The sequence below is a fragment of the Crinia signifera genome, chromosome 6, assembly GCF_055691185.1.
Source record: "Crinia signifera chromosome 6, ASM5569118v1, whole genome shotgun sequence".
In the NCBI taxonomy this organism is placed as follows: Eukaryota; Metazoa; Chordata; class Amphibia; order Anura; family Myobatrachidae; genus Crinia; species Crinia signifera.
Genome location: NC_139222.1, coordinates 168,908,754 through 168,922,170, shown reverse-complemented (window position 1 = coordinate 168,922,170; position 13,417 = coordinate 168,908,754).

Below are 13,417 nucleotides of genomic sequence, written 5' to 3'. Positions count from 1 at the left end.
AGGGTGCTGCTCGCTGGTGTTTGTCAGGCCACCCTATGTCCTGGGCAAGGTACTCAAATTACATCTGCAAGCTACAGATTGGGGACCACTGATTTAAAACATAATGCTTTTTTTAAGTGGTATCACCAAGTACTGGTACAGATTTCCCCACATATAGGATGCCACGATATGTCTATAACAATACCTTTATCAGAGGAACATTTGCTTCAAGTAAATTATATTTTAAAAAGGAAAATGTATGTTCATTCTGGAACGGAAGCAGATACAGATGGTGATGCGAATGGTTAATCACATTTTAAGCCTATTTAATACACATAAGTTTCAACGAAGTATATAGCCCTTGTCTGCTGAAGCATCCCCCACCCTCTTGCATTTTGAGTTTGCCTGGCAAAGGAGTGGGACCCCTGCTAGGCAAGTATTAGAGATTACAGTAATCATGCAGCCTGTAGGTTTTGGTTCCACTAGTGACACACTTGCCTGTGTACACTGCTGTTAGCACCTCCTGTCACATTTCACCAGGGAGTGGCACTTATATAGATAGAACCTGTTGGTCCACAACTTCCAGCACATGTTAGTTGTAGAGGAGTACTGTGCTGGCTCCCACTAGAATAGAACACACAGGACTACTCACAAGCACTTCTACTATCCTCTTCATCAGAGACCTGCAACAGGTAAGGACTTCCCAGCCTGTCCTGCTCCATGCATGCTAAATACAAGACATGCTTTTTATATTACATGGATGCCTTAGTTTCCAAAATGAACAATCTATATATATTTACTGGTGCAATGCCTTTTTATATTTATACTTTTTTGTGTTCTGCTTTCTTACTATGAATACTTTCTTACTATGTACCCTTTACCCTGTCATCTTTGGGACATGCAATATTTGAGGTCAATGATAATAACTAATGGACATCTCTGTTCAAATATTTTGGATTGCGAATCATATTTGTAAACACCTGTTGTGAAAACCCCATTCCTATTTAAAATATATATTTATAATGTTGGCATAGTATTTTATTAATCTGATCTCTCCTTGGAGGTCATTTAGGGGATAACGTTTGACTTATTGCTGCATTGTTCAGTTTCCCTGGTGCCAGTACATTTCTTGTATACCTAGAATAGTGGTTCATTGTGATTTTGCTGATTTATGGCTCACCTTTGTAACATGGGCTGTATTTGTCCAAGTACCAATACCAAGAGACAATCGACATGTTCAAAACTATTCTGCAGAATATTTGCCTTATTTGGCATGGAAATGTGGATTCTTTTCTGGCAGAATTTGAGTCCTGTATCCCCCCATCTCTCCCCAAGCACACCACAGATCAATGAACTGAAACGGTTTAACGAACTCCGTTTCAGTATATATAAATAATATGCCATGGACATGCTGACGAATGGGGAAGCAGATGTTATATTGAAAATTATGTGAAAATTGTATCACCAATTTAGCAAAACATTTTTAAAAAATGGCATATTCAATTCTGAGTAAAATGACTCCATAAATTTGCTATTGATATTGTTCTTTTATATAGTGCCACCATATTTACAGTATCCAACCATTTACAGGAGATAATGAAACATTTGTATTGGTCCTTCTCCTAGTGGAGCTTACAGTCCTCTATCTCTTAAACTAGGATTCATTTTGGTAGGCCAATACTGAAGTATGTATTCTGTTGTATGGCATTGTTGTTTGATTTTGGGAACAATTTACAGTACTTGTTTCCTAGCACGGCCACAACGATCTTGATCTGGGGCATCGCAGGTAAAAAAATTGCGTCGGTCGCATCGCATGCGGGCTAAAAAATCACATGCGATGCGACCGACGCGATGCCCGCGATTTCCCATAGGGAACAATGTAAAATGCCTCAATTTAACCAAATCAACATAGGGAACAATGTCAAATGGGCCAGAGACCCCAAAAAACCCCCCTGACCAGTGAAATGGCCCCCAAAAATAGTTAACGCCACCCCACGTTCAACGTCAACCCGAAGCGTGGCGAGCGCAGCGAGCCCTCGAGGGGCGGGGGTACGTGTCCTCCGACCTTTTAATACCCCCACTATCCACGTCGGCATGGAGTTGAGAATACATTAGTGTGGCGAGCGCAGCAAGCCACCGAGCCCGAAGCGTGGCGAGCGCAGTGCGCCCCGCGAGGGGACGCGGATACCTTCACAGGTAAACGCGTCCCTTCGCGGGCTTCACAGGTATCCGCATCCGCTCGCCACGCTTCGGGCTCGGTGGCTCGCTGCGCTCGCCACACTAATCTATTCTCAACTCCACGACCACGTGGATAGTGGGGGTATGAAAAGGTCGGAGGACGCGTACCGCCGCCCCTCGCGGGCTCGCTGCGCTCGCCACACTTCAGGTTGACGTTGATCGTGGGGTGGCGTTAACTATTTTTGGGGGGCCATTTCACTGGTCAGGGTTTTTTTTTTGGAGTCTCTGGCCCATTTAACATTGTTCCCTATGTTGATTTGGGTAAATTGAGGCATTTTACATTGTTCCCTATGGGAAATCGCGGGCATCGCGTCGGTACCATCGTATGCTTTTTTTGGCCGCATTCGATGCGACCGACGCGATTTTGACTTTTTCAATGCATTTCAATGGGAAATCGCGGGCATCGCGTCGGTCGCATCGCAGACCATTAAAAATTACCCGCGATGCCCGCGATTGTGGCCGTGCTAGGAAACAAGTACCCAATTTACTGTTTAGTACTAGTTCTTCCAGCATCCTGTTTTTATTTGAATTTATCTTTCATCCACACAGTCAGATGTCATCTATTACCAAATAACATAGATAAACACAAGTCTTTGACTGTTTGTGTTTGGGCTGAATATGTGGATTCCTGTGACACAAAAAATGATAACTAGACACACACACACACACACACACACACACTACAAAGTCGTTGTCTGATCCCATTTTACACTGATAAGATGTCCTGTATTATGCTGGCCACACATCAGACCAACTTTCCTCCAACCATCCAACAAGTTGGTTGGTTGGACTGAAAATCTGGTACTGGATGGGGGCAAATGCCAATAAGCAATTTGCTCACAAGCTCAGGAGAATGGACAAAAACATTCAGTGATATTGTTTAAATCAAATAGGTCCAACTTCAGTACATTGTCTGAGTGACAGTTGTTGTCCATTTTCTGATTTGTGAAACAAATGACTTAATTACAAATGACATTGGCTCCTATCCAGTACCAGATTTTTATTCCATCCAACCAACTAGTTGGATGGTTGGAGGAAAGTTGGTCTGATGTGTGGCCAGCCATTAGTAATAATTTTATCCAAACACACTGCAAGTTATAGCTAGTTTTAGCCAGTTAAGTCTGAACCAGTGTATGCACTGTAGTGCTTAATTTATCTTGAGCATGACAGCCACCTCTACTGCTGCGCAAACTCTGATAAAATGCCTTTCCGACCGAGAGATGTTTTATCTGACAGAATTCATCCACCAAATCTACCGACGGGATCTATTGGACATTCTGATTATTTTTGAATGTCCGAGAGACCAATAGTTATCAATTGGTTACTTGAGTACACTGTACAGTTTTCTGGTCAAATTGCAGTTAACGGGTGGAACAGCCAGATAACTGTATAATGTATGCTCTGCATTTAAGTATAACCTCCATCTAATACTGTGTACACACTGCGCGATTCAGTATAATTTTTTTATTCTATTTGGACTATGTATTACAATTCAAATCGAAAGTGCCCCTGAATCGCACATTGCTAGCTGCATTCGATGCAGATTTGATCCCAATGTGTGGCCCCGTGGCATCGGGATCGAAAGCAGAAACAGACTTGGCCGGCAAATCTATTTCTGCTTCGAACTGCTAGATCAAAAGCATTGCCATGCTGTTCAATGCAGCATCTCCCCTTCCCACCCACCCCCGCGTGCCATCCTTGCACCGTCCCTCCCTCTTGACCGATGCCAGCAACCCACCAGGTTGTGGCAGCCATCGATATCGAATTGGTATCGACAGCCAGCAGGTAGGCCCGTTTGTAGTACATACCCATAAGAGTTTTGTTTACTGAAATCCTGTGGCAACAATCGTTATGTAATGTTCTACTCTTGCAATTTACCATGCCAGGGAATAAACACCCCACAAAGTTACCGGCAGTCCAATGATTAACATTGCTGTAGAGTGTACTGGTGTTCCGGGCTGACAGATTTGTTCCAATGTTGGAGCGAGTACGCGATACTCCAGTGTGTCCCCAGCTTTATGTACAACTAATACACATCATCAATTGACCTGGTAAGAACCAGCAAAGACTCTACAGCTCCCATTGCTATGTAACAAGGACACTCATGCATCTGGAGATATGACAATGTACAAAAAGTATTCCATTCATCCTGATAAACCTGGTAAAACAGCATTTAAAATACTGTGAAATCACCCAGTAGTCACAATGATTGAGCGGTTTGGTGTATATACAGTCCTGGTATGTGACATCTTAACAGTATGGTTTGTGGATAAAAGGATTTTCCCATATTTTGAGTCCCTTACATAATACAATTGAATACAAGAAATATCCCCCTTTCCCAACAAGCCACCTCTTTGCATTACACTGTTTAATAGTGCTTCACACATCTGTACGAGGGGGATATGGTCATTGGGTCTACAGTAAGTGTGTCAACAGTCATTAGGTCGACATGAGGATAGGTCAACATGGTTCTAGGTTGACATGGGGTTTTTCACTATTATTTGAGCCGACTTGTGCCGACAGGCGGTATTTCATGCCCTACCATCTACTGGGGCGTGGTGGGAGAATAAAATAGTGTGCTGAGCGCTGCGAGGCACCATGCCCGAAGCATCACGAACGATGCGAGGGGATGCGGTGCACTGTAAACTGTGTCTATGTCGACTTTGACGACATTCGGTTAAAAAAACAGTGACAAACCCCATGTTGACCTTTTGACTGTCGACCTAGACACTGTCGACCTAATGCTTGTGTTGACCTGTTGACCTAAACCCATGTCGACCTTGTCCCATGTCGACCTAGAACCATGTCGTCCTTTCCCCATTTCGACCTAACACTGTTGACCTAATGACTGTCAACCAACTTGCTGTACACCAAACGATCCCAACCCGTATGAGGAAATACTTAGCGATTAGATTATCAGGGGTATATATATGAAGCAGTAATAACTTCTTTTTCCAGCATTTTTAACAGAACACATATTTAAGAATAGTGACACAGAAAAGTCATAATTTGTCTGGTAGTCCTTCTTTTTAGTTACCGTGCCCCCAGCCTACTTTATCAAACAGCATAAGCCGATTGCATAATCTTATGTGAGGGATCCCCCCGAAGTCATGTCCCACAGCACATATTGTTTAACTGTGAAAACCTCCACATAGCAGCGTATTGTTAAACTGGGAGCATAATATATTCCATACAGCTATGATATGCGGCTATTTGGATATTCAGATTGATTGAGGACATTGCAAATATTAGTAAATGATTAGTGAATGACCCTCTAATTCAGTAGCCAGCTTGTACTTTTCTTTGTCAGGTTGGGGGGGGGGGGATTTCCACCATTTTGGGGTATACTGAATGCCAAACAGGAGATGATGAGGGATGACTATGATGGTGAGAAATAGGCACTGCTCGCCGTCATAGCCCTCCATCAGTATTCAACACACCCTCTGCACTCGCCATTTCCCTAGAACAAAGAATAGGGTGAGCGGCCGGCGAGGGGGGGATGTGTTTAAACGGCGAGGATACAGTAGCTTGTTTTCAACAATCCTCGCCATAAAATCCACATTAAATATACCCCATAGTACTGACATTTTGCATCCTAATGTGTTTCTTAGATTTGTATATCCTATTTCAGTAATTAAACGGTGTACTCCTAAACATTAGCAATACAAGTGTTATTCTGAATTTAAAACGCCTGTGAGTTTTAGTAGCTAATAGTATTACCTGAACTAATATGAGATGCTCAGGTCATTGTAGGTGTGTTCAGTTTAATGTACTAAGCTGTGTCTGTATCCAACAGAGATAACAAATCTGATTTGTACAGTCCAGTATTAAAGTTATTTAACAAAAACAATGAAAGGAAAACAACATCAATTATCCTTCCTTCTGTAATTGGGAGGAATTAGATGAGATCTGTCATCAGATGCTTTGTGTGAGATATCTTCAAAAGGCAACATAATGGCTAGCATATAATAGTAAGTAAGTAAGTAAATGCCACATGATGGAGGGAGTACTGTCATTTCCACACATATAAAGGTAGCTCAGGCTTGTATTCGTAAAGTATTACCATGATGTTTAGATAGCCATTTTCCTCAGCTCTACACAATTATAGATAAAAGGTACTGAGTGAACATTCAGTTGGTGCCAAGCTCTTCCATTGGCACTGGTTCATTTATTATTTGAATGGTCTGCACCTGACATGGTAAAGGCTGCAGCTGGCACAATGTGCTTATTTACCATTATGTCCAACAAGAACACTAAGTAGCCTTTACTTGGCACCATCACAATGCAATTCCAGCATATTTTCAAAACTGAACAAACTACCTGGAGGCAATTGTTCTATTCATTTGCTCATTTTTACTTATTCATCTACTTTAAATCGGCGTCTTAAATATTGTAAATTCAGAAAAGAAGTTTGATGTAAACATATGTATTTAATTTAAAGAATGGCGAAAGGCCGATGACCTGTGGAAACAGTGAAGCTTCTTTGGAAGCTCTGTATAACTGTATCACTTTTTCATTAAGGAGATATATAATACTGTATGTCAATGCACGTTCACCAGAATTCACATAATTAGAATAAGACATGCTTACAGGCAGATACAGAACTCTGTGAGGCAATGGAGTCATCTGCCGCTTGGCTCCTGCTCGCAAGGGGGCACATCTCCTCCCTGCAAGTTTAAATCCATTCATTGAAAGCCATCGATATCGCTTCTGTGGTTGAGTTCTTAAATATATATATATGTGTTGTGCTCATAAGTTTACATACCCTAGCAGAAATTGTGATTTTCTGTCCGTTTGTCAGAGAATATGAATGATAACTCACAAACTTTTCTTTCACTCATGGTTAGTGGTTGGGTGAAGCCATTTATTGTCAAACAACTGTGTTTACTCTTTTTAAATCATAATGACAACAGTAACTACCCAAATGACCCTGTTCCAAAGTTTACCGTTTACTTGCGTTGACCATATTTGTGTTGACCATTATCATGTCGACCATTTGGGTCTGTGAACAGGTTGCCCTTAAGCACTCTGGACCTTCGACATGTCTATCTTTTGACCATGTCAACCTAATTCATGCCAATCATATAGGGTTGTTCTATTGACTGTTGACCTAATAACTGTCAGCCTTTTATCCAGAACCTACGGGAAGTTTCCTTTGAGATTCAGATATAGTTGCAACTTCGATGGTGTCTTAATTATCGGAAGACTGCATGCATCGCGGTTGCAATGTGCACGTGCCAATATAGCTTTGCAATGCTGTTCGCAGTGAGGAATCAGTTACAGAGTGATTGATGGCATGAGACCATGAGTGGGAGGTAATGGGGAGAGTCTGTAAAAATGCAGGTGTGTAGTGACCATTTTCAGGGTGTGCAAGGCCAAAAATCTCTTGGTCACAGCTCCCGCGGCTATTCTGTGTGGCCGTAAAGGCACGCATGGAGTTGATATTCCTTGCGTCTGCGTCATTGTAGTGGCAGTGTATGCAGTTGATTAGCAAGTTGCGATGGCTTTGGTACCATCTCTGTTCACTTTTGGGCAGCTGCTTCTTTTGCATTGCCTGGCAGTTTTGTCACCAAAAAAGATTGTTACTGCATCAGCATTGCGACCACATCTGAATCAGGCCCAGTGTGTGTAACATAAAATATACAGAGGTGTCTAGCATTAGCGAGGGGCCCCTTAAAATGTTGCTCTGGGGCCTACAAAATTCTGCTTATGCTCCAGCGACTTTTAGTCATATGTGAAAAGAGGAGGTTGGCGTTGATAGCATTTGCCAGTTTTTTCGTGCTTTGAGAAATTTGTCCCGAGTTATGCTCTATTGTCACAGCAAAAATAGCAAAATAATAGCCACGACCCTTCCTTTTATATAGTTTTATCAATCAATCTGTCTAATAAAACAACATGTGATTTACTATCTGAGCAAGTAAAGAGTGTCTTGTCAGTCTCTGTCACCCTTAATTTGCCGATGCTTAGATCCTGGTTTCGGTGCTATTTACAGTCCCATGCTGTACTATTAGTCGTCACATATACTGAACATACAAAGGGTGACTGGTCAATACAACAGCAAACATATACAGTAGTCATGTTATTTAGGTTCAAAATGACAGCAGACTTTAGTAATATTCATAACACTGATTATCTTACACGACCGCAGAACCGCGCATCGCACTGATATACCTCATGATGTGCACACAATTGATCGCATGACGCGATTCTGTACATGATATCGTTCTAGCGTATGGCCAGTTTTACTTTCTCTGCACATGTTATATTTTCCCCACCTGCAATGCAGCATGGTTTGTCTATTTTGAGAACAAAACTACCAGGCGATCAAGTCTAATTTAGGCCCCATAGTACAAAGTATAATACCATAGACACTTTGTAAGTTCATGACATTTTAGAAATAAATGTTTTTGTTATTATAGCTGGACTATTTATCAGCCTATCAAAATGACAGAGTATAACAGTAATGTCAGCACTGGCAGCTGTTGCGACCGAACGTTGCAACATTTGAGTTGCTCCATCAGGGGCCATCTAGTAGCTGCCTAGACTCAACGCACCTGCATTCCCCTCATAAAGGTGAGGAGTAGTGTTAGCCTTTTATTATATAGGATATAAGGGAGTCTAAGGATGTTCATTGTTTGTGTTCTACAATTACAGCTGACACAACACAATCCATGGGTTTCATAGGCGTGCACAGCCATTTTTCTTAGGGGGTGCACCATTGGAGGGGCGTGTGCATCTCCTCCTACTGGGCATGTCCATCACCTCCTACTGGGCATGTCCATTACCGCCTGCTGGAAATCAATGCAAACTACTGTAAATAGAAGGTGACTTATTTATGAATCACCCCCCCCCCCCCACCACACACATACTAGAAACAGGGACAGTACGTGCCAAAAGCACTGCAAAAATGTAAAGTGTAATGCCTATTACACATAATGCCATGTACAGTAATGCCCATTACACATAATGCGACACACCATAATGCCCATCACACATAATGCCACACACAGTAATGCCCATTACAAATTATGCCACACAACATAATGCCCATTACACATAATGCTACACACCATAATGCTACACACAGTAATGCCCATTCCACATAATTGCACACATCATAATGCCCATTACACATTATGCCAGGTCTTGACAAATTTTTCGTAAATAGGGTCAACAGGGAAAGTGCATGGCGAAGGCGCGCGCCAAAAATTTACACCGTAATTCCTATCACATACCCAGTACTTAGTATACTACATGCCATAATGCCCAATACATGTTATGCCACACACTGTAATGTCCAATACATGTTATACCAAACACTATAATGGCAATTACAGGCCAGACACTGTAATGCCCATTACACATTGCGCCACACACCATAATGCCCATTACACATTACGCCACACACCATGATGACCATTAACTATTGTTCCTCACACTGTGATACCCATTACACATTGTGCCTCACACTTTGATGCCCATTACACATTACACCGCACACTGTGAAGCCCATTACGCCTCACACCATGATGCCCATTTCACATTATGCTTCACACCGTGAAGCCCATTACAAATTATGCCTCACACAGTGATGCTCACTACACATTTTGCCACACACCATGATGCCCAGTGTACATTATGCCACACACTGTGATGCCCAATTCACATTCTTTGACACACATGATGCCCATTACACAGTGTGAACACAGCATAAATGGGGCAGAGGACTGGGCCCACTGGGACTGGCTGGAAATATACCATATCTCCCTTCCTGACCCCCTCCTCATATGCCACTTCACCTCCTTTATCTTTGCTTCTCCCCTTGTGATAGGCACATTGCGGGAACCGGGCAGGATGAGTTGAGGTTTTTGGTAGGGGACGGCTGGCTCTGGTCTCTTTACTGCAGCCTGCGCAGGTCCAGCGTAGGGTGCACAACCACAGACATCATAATAGTCAGCCGTCACAGCTCGCACTTCGCCGGTGGCTTTGACAGCTGTGACTGGACTCGGGGAGTAGTGCCGTGGATCCACAACAGAGATCCGATCCCCACAACACCCCCACCTCCCCCGCACGCAACATCCTCAACATCCCCACCACCACAACACAGTGCATTGTCCGCGGTAACCGCTGGACTTAAGTAAAAAAAAAAAATAAGGACGGCAATGTCGGCAATCGTGCGTGGGGGGGGCAGGGGTCATTAGGAGGTGCCTGTGCACCCCTGGCACCCCCCGTGCATGCCTATGATGGGTTTATATATACAATGATGTCCACTACATGTGTAATTTGCTCTCTAGCTTGCATAGTCACCATAAATGAACATACTGATTTTATTATCTGCAGAATCCGTAGACCAACATGAAAGGTCACATCAATGAAAATGTCAAGGATAAGCCTAAGTCTACATTCTGCATTTCTGCACAAGGCGTCTCTGGGGAAAAGTAATCTGTAGCATTAATGCCACAGGACTCACAGATCATATAAAGTTCAGGAAAATGTAACACACACACACACACACACACACACACACATTACTTATATCCAGACAGCAAGATCCCAGGGGTCAAAATCCTGACGGATTGCAGTAAGTATTTTTACCCTAACCCTAATTGGTATCCGGATGGCTCATAGACAATGTGTAGGTAGACAATAGGTTGGCAACAAAAGGCACTAGGTTGACATTGACGAAAGGTTGACACAAGTTAAAGGTTGAGTTGTCATTGGTCGACATGAGTTTCTCACAATTTGCTCCAATTTTTTTTTCATGGTTTACCATCCATGTGGACTCTGATTGGCAATGATAAAGTGTGCCAAGCACAGCAGCTGTGAAGCAAGGCACCTGGCCCAAAGCATGGCTAGTGAAATGAGCCATACAAAGGTACCTGCTGCATTAACTAGGGGTTCAGGTGAACAGATTATGACATTGGCACAAAAAAACCTGAAAAACTCATGTCAATCTTTTGTTTATGTCAGCTTTTGTCACTATCAGCCTAGTGCATGTAGACCTATTCACTCTATACCTAGACATTGTCTGTGAGCTACAACAAGAAAGATTGGGTAGGTCTGTCAATGCGCCAGGCAGCCCACTGGTGGGTACACTCAACAGTGGTAACCCTTGTTCCACTTAAATATAGAATGCAGAAAAACAATAGATGTGAGTGTTCCCTCCACAGGCGCCAAACACAATGTGAAATGGGGGAAAGAGCAAAATAGCAAAATACACCCCTTAAGGATGGGTAACGGTCCTCTTCTCCCAATATCGGACAAAGCTAATAGTATTGAATCAAACAATACCGTACGTCCCTCCTGGTGGGTGGCGTCTCCTCTTCTCCTAATTTAGACTGCAATAGCTGATGCTAACAGAGTTCACCGTGAAGGATGCCGGTGGACCTGGAGACTTGTCCCCAAGGGGTTAACTCCAAGGAATACCCAAAAACGAGGGAAAAGATAATAGTGCAACTCCACTTTTATTTTTCAAGAACACACATAATAAACGTAAAAAAGAGGACAAAAAGATAAAACAATGGCCAATTACCACAGTTGGTGGAGAACTGGATGGAAACAGCTCTCTATCTGCGCTTTTAAATGAAGGTCAACCCGGAATCGGCCTCCACAAACAGGCAGGTAGGTATCAGGTCCAAAGTCCTTTCAAATGTCCCCTCCAAATGGTAGCTGGGAACTCCAAGCGCGCTTTCGACCGTCCCTACGGTCTTTCTCAAGGAGAGTGCTCCCAGCCACACTCTGCACATGTTAAATCCAGAAGGATAACCAATCAGAAAGTCCTTTTCCCGATTGGCTAATCTCCAGCCAATCGCAACATAATGACACAAACCACTAGAGAGAAAAATACACATAAAATTCGGGCTCCAGAAAATTAGAACTAAAGGTCCCAATTACATCTAATAAACAGCGTTTTCCCTGTATCCGCCACTGATGATGATTAATATCGTATATGACTGTGTTTAAAAGCGGAGAACAGATTGCACCGTCCAGATGTATATCTGCCCCACTTCCGGTTTACAAGTAGTCTCTATTTTGCTAAAGGATCCGGCCGGCAGACAGATCCTGCCGTCTCAGCATTAATTCGCCCCCCTTCCGGTTTCCACAGGCGTTGTATATGTTGCTAGGGACGCCAGGTCCGGATAGTGTGCAGGTAAGCGGAAGCGCACGTGCCCCGCTTCCGTCTCTCGCGTTGTGGCAGCCATCTTGAGTGGGGACTGCGGCTGTCACGTAAAGCGCCAGATTCGGACAGTATGCAAGCTTGCGGAAGCACACATGCCCCGCTTCCGTCTATGGCGTTGTGGAAGCCATCTTGGATGGGGACTGTAGCTGTCACATAAGGTGCACGATTTAAAGTGCCAGATAGGATCGTTTCATAAGCGGTCCGCCTCAAAAATACAGAGGAATACACAATTAGATACAAATATATAAAAAACAGAATATCATAAAGACATTAAAAGCATTAAAAAGACTGGTAGGTAAAATATAAAATATACAATATAAAACTATAAGGAAAAAATACCCCACTAGGACATATAATTATAAAAACCATTTCACTTCGAAATCCAGGTTTAAACCCCCTGGAGCCAAAGTGTTAAAATTGTATATACAACGCATCTCCTCCTTTGCTAAAGTGCTTGTAGTGCTTTTGTTCCTTTGGTTACCCACAACATGTTTTAAACCAAAAAAACGTAATAAATGCTTGGGGGATGAATCGTGTTTAATTTTAAAATGATGGGATAAGGAATGTGTGGCTAGACCTTTTTTAATATTATTAAGATGTTCAGCCACCCGCACTTTTAAAGGTCTAGAAGTGCGACCTATATAGAACAGGTGACATGAACATTCCACTACATAGACCACATTGTTGGTATTACAGGTTATAAAATCGTCTATGGTGGCTGATGTTCCATTTATGGACGTGGAAGTGATTTTATAGATGTCCTGACTGGCAATCTCTCTGCAGCCTTTACACAAACCACACCGGTGAAAGCCCTTAGTGAGGATTTTTCCCTTTGAATGGGTGGTGGGGAGGAAACTCCGAACTATCTTGTTCTTTATAGTGGGAGCCCTCCTATAAATGAATTTTGGACGCTCCGGAAGGATAGTCCCCAGGACCGAATCCATTTTGAGAATGCTCCAATTTTTGTGAAAGGATCTCTCAATGGCCTTATACTGGGCATTATATCCAGTAATAAATGCC